Source organism: Lathyrus oleraceus, chromosome 4 (genome assembly GCF_024323335.1).
Source record: "Lathyrus oleraceus cultivar Zhongwan6 chromosome 4, CAAS_Psat_ZW6_1.0, whole genome shotgun sequence".
Taxonomy (NCBI): domain Eukaryota; kingdom Viridiplantae; phylum Streptophyta; class Magnoliopsida; order Fabales; family Fabaceae; genus Lathyrus; species Lathyrus oleraceus.
In genome coordinates this window covers 19122738-19127429 of record NC_066582.1, presented here as the reverse complement: position 1 = coordinate 19127429, position 4692 = coordinate 19122738, and the positions used below count along the sequence as shown (strand labels likewise).

Sequence of the window (4692 nt, the reverse complement as noted above, 5' to 3'; positions counted from 1 at the left end):
AGTTCGGTATGCCCATAAAGCTTCTGGTAATTTCAATGACCAATCTTTCCTTGAAGTGGCGACCGTTTTTTCTAGTATTTGCTTGATTTCTCTGTTAGATACTTCCACTTGTCCACTGGTTTGAGGGTGGTAAGGTGTTGCTATCCTATGTCTCACTCCATATTTAAGTAGTAGTTTTTCGAGTACCTTGGATATAAAGTGCGATCCACCATCACTGACTACTATCCTTGGGATGCCAAATCTCGGAAATATTATATTTTTAAAGAGTCTAGTTACTACTCGGGTGTCATTAGTTGGAGAAGCTATAGCTTCGATCCATTTTGATACGTAGTCGACCGCCACGAGTATGTACTTGTTACCGAAAGAGGATGGAAATGGTCCCATGAAGTCTATTCCCCACACGTCAAAAATCTCTACTTCCAAAATACCATTTTGTGGCATCGCGTCACGTCTAGATATGTTTCCCGTGCGTTGACATCTGTCACACTCCTTAATAGCCGCATGTACGTCCTTCCATATAGTTGGCCAATAAAAGCCAGCTTGTAGGATTTTAGAGCAGGTCTTGGATGTACTTGTGTGTCCACCATAAGGCGCGGAGTGACAGTGTTGGATTATATTTTCTACCTCTTCTTCGGGTACACATCGACGGAAAATACCATCGGGACCTCTTTTGAAAAGTAAGGGATCATCCCAGTAATAGTGTTTTATGTCGTGGAAGAATCTTTTCTTCTGCTGGTAAGATAAAGTAGGTGGAACTATTCCGGCAGCTAAATAATTGACTAGATCAGCGTACCATGGTATGACAGATATAGCTAAGGTGGTTTCTACTTGCATGTCGGAGTTGCTCTCTTCCAAAGTAGCTATGAGTTTGTCATACGAGAAATCATCATTAATGGATGTTCTTTCTGGTTCAAGGTTCTCAAGTCTAGAGAGGTGGTCTGCTACTACGTTCTCAGTTCCTTTCTTGTCCTTGATTTCTAAGTCGAATTCTTGTAGTAACAAGATCCATCTTAGGAGTCTAGGTTTAGCATCCTTTTTTGTTAGAAGGTACCTGATAGCAGCGTGATCGGTGTAAACTATTATTTTGGCTCCTACCAAGTAAGAACGAAATTTATCTAGCGCAAATACTACTGCTAGGAGTTCTTTCTCGGTTGTGGCATAATTCATCTGTGCTTCATCCAGGGTTCTGCTAGCGTAATATATAACATGGAGCTTTTTATCCTTTCTTTGTCCTAAAACAGCACCTACAGCATAATCACTGGCATCGCACATTATTTCGAATGGTTCATTCCAGTCTGGTGTCTGCATAATGGGTGCGGAGATCAATGCTTGTTTAAGAGTTTGAAATGCTTTTAAACAGTTATCGTCGAATATGAATTCAGCATCTTTCATTAATAGTCCAGTTAAGGGTTTAGTTATCTTAGAGAAGTCTTTGATGAATCGTCGGTAGAAACCGGCGTGTCCTAAAAAGCTTCGTACTTCTCTCACGGTTCTTGGGGGTTGAAGATTTTCGATTACCTCTATTTTGGCTTTGTCTACTTCAATTCCTCTGTTCGAGATGATGTGTCCTAAAACAATTCCTTCTTGTACCATAAAGTGGCACTTTTCCCAATTAAGTACTAAGTTTACTTTTACACATCGTTCAAGAACTCTTTCCAGGTTTTCAAGGCATTCTTCGAAACTTTGTCCGTATACAGAAAAGTCATCCATGAATACTTCCATGATGTTTTCGAGAAAGTCGGCGAAAATTGCCATCATGCATCTTTGAAAAGTTGCAGGGGCATTACACAGACCAAACGGCATTCGTCTATACGCGAAGGTACCAAAAGGGCATGTGAATGTTGTCTTTTCTTGGTCATCAGGGTGAATTGGTATTTGAAAGAAGCCTGAATAACCGTCTAAATAACAGAAATGCGAATGTTTAGCTAATCGTTCTAACATTTGGTCAATGAATGGTAAAGGGAAATGATCTTTTCGGGTTGCTTTGTTTAGTTTCCTATAGTCAATGCACATTCTCCATCCCGATTCGATTCGTTTAGTTATAGTTTCTCCTTTTTCGTTTTCAATAACGGTTATGCCTCCTTTCTTTGGTACAACGTGTACAGGACTGACCCATTTGCTATCAGATATAGGATATATAATACCTGCTTCTAATAACTTGGTTATTTCTTTCTTTACTACCTCACTTAGGATCGGATTTAGTCTTCTCTGGTGTTCCCTAGAGGTTTTACCGTCTTCTTCTAACATGATGCGATGCATACAAATAGAAGGGCTTATTCCTTTAAGATCGGTTATGTGGTATCCTAGTGCGGTTGGATATTTTCTTAAGATATGTAGGAGTTTTTCTGTTTCGAGTCTTCCTAGATCTGCATTAACTATCACAGGTCGTTCAAGTTCTAAGTCTAGGAATTCATATCTCAGATTTTTGGGAAGTGTTTTCAAATCAGGGGTTGGTTTGTTAAGACACTGCGTAGGATCTGGTGTTATTGCTAAGCATTGTTTAGATTTGTCTTCTAAAAGATAGTCTGATGATTTGTCTTCTCCTGACTCTGCTTCTTTTATGCATTCATCGATGATATCCATGAAGTAACATGTATCTTCTATTGCAGGTGCTTTCAAGAATTGGGAAAGAATGAATTCAATTTTCTCTTCACCTACTTCGAAGGTGAGTCTTCCTCGTTTTACGTCTATGATTGCACCGGCAGTTGCTAAGAATGGTCTTCCTAGTATAATAGGTGTAGTATCATCTTCTCTAATGTCCATAATTGTGAAGTCAGTGGGAATGTAAAACTGACCTATGCGTACGGGAACGTTTTCAAGGATTCCTACAGGATATTTGATGGAACGATCCGCTAGTTGTACAGACATCTTGGTCGGTCTTAATTCTCCCATTTCCAGTCTCTTACATATGGATAGAGGCATAACGCTAATTCCGGCTCCTAAATCGCATAAGGCTTTGTCGATGACAAATTTTCCTATGTGACAGGGTATAGAGAAGCTACCTGGATCCTTGAGTTTAGGAGGCATGTTTTGGATTATAGCGCTACATTCGGCAGGGAGTGTAACGGTTTCACTATCCTCAAGTTTCCTTTTATTAGAAAGAATTTCTTTTAAGAATTTAGCATATGAGGGCATCTGCGTAATAGCTTCGGTAAATGGAATTGTAACGTTTAATTGTTTAAGGAGATCAACAAATTTTCTAAATTGACTTACATCTTTGGTTTTAACAAGCCTTTGAGGGTAAGGTATAGGTGGTTTGTAAGGTGGTGGAGGTACATAAGGTTCCTTCTTTTCTAGGGTATCCTTATTACTCTCTTCCTTTTCCTTAGGTTCACTTTCCTCAGTAGATTTCTTAGGGTTTTGGTTTTCTATCCTTGGATCAGACGGTCCTTCCACTTCCGTTCCACTTCTTAATATAATTGCATGAGCTTGGCTTCTCGGATTAGGTTGGGGCTGTCCAGGGAATGTACCAGTTGGTGCAGCAGTAGGTGCTTGTTGTTGAGCTACTTGAGATATTTGTGTTTCTAACATTTTGTTATGGGTAGCCAAGGCATCTACTTTGCTTGCTAGTTGTTTAAGTTGTTCGCCAGTGTGTATGTTCTGGTTTAAGAAATCTTTATTGGTTTGTTGTTGGGAAGCTATAAAGTTTTCCATCATGATTTCCAAGTTGGATTTTCTAGGGGTATTATTGTTAGGATTTGGTTTCTGATATCCCGGAGGTATAGATGGGGTTTGATTCGGAGACTGTCCAGGTGCGTATAAAGCATTATTACTCTTATATGAGAAGTTTGGATGGTTCTTCCAATTTGGGTTATAGGTATTCGAATAGGGGCTTCCTTGAGCATAGTTTACTTGCTCTGTTTGGATTCCAGTCAAGAGTTGACATTCCGCAGGAGTGTGGCCTTGGATTCCACAGACCTCGCAATTCTGAGTTATAGCAACCACGGCGGTCGGTGGTGATACGTTTAAGCTTTCAATCTTCTGGACCAAAGCATCCACTTTTGCATTGACGTGATCAAGGTTACTTATCTCGTACATGCCAGTTTTCGGTTGAGGTTTTTCCACTGTTGTTCGTTCGGTTCCCCACTGATAGTGGTTTTGGGCCATGCTCTCGATAAGCTGGTAAGCATCAGCATAAGGTTTGTTCATTAGTGCACCACCTGCAGCGGCGTCTATTGTTAACCTTGTATTGTATAAGAGACCATTATAAAATGTGTGAATTACTAACCAGTCTTCCAAACCATGGTGTGGGCAAAGTCTCATCATGTCTTTGTATCTTTCCCATGCTTCGAAAAGAGACTCGTTGTCTTTCTGTTTAAATCCGTTTATCTGGGCTCTTAACATAGCTGTTTTGCTTGGCGGAAAATATCGGGCAAGAAAAACTTTCTTCAACTCGTTCCAGGTGGTGACTGAGTTGGAAGGAAGAGATTGAAGCCATCTTCTAGCGCTATCTCTTAATGAGAAAGGAAAAAGACGAAGTCGAATTGCCTCTGAAGTGACACCATTAGCTTTAACAGTATCAGCATATTGAACAAATACGGATAAATGAAGGTTTGGATCTTCGGTAAGATTTCCAGAGAATTGGTTCTGTTGCACAGCCTGCAACAGTGAAGGTTTAAGTTCAAAGTTGTTTGCTTCGATTGCGGGCGGAGCAATACTTGAATGCGGTTCATCTTGCGATGGAGCGGCGTA

The 4692-nt window shown here is 40.3% G+C and overlaps 1 pseudogene; it reads left to right on the top strand.

Annotated features, from left to right (window-relative positions):
• The first annotated feature begins 4237 nt into the window (after positions 1 to 4237).
• Positions 4238 to 4337, top strand: LOC127077154 (uncharacterized; annotated as a pseudogene).
• The last annotated feature ends 355 nt before the right edge of the window (positions 4338 to 4692 follow it).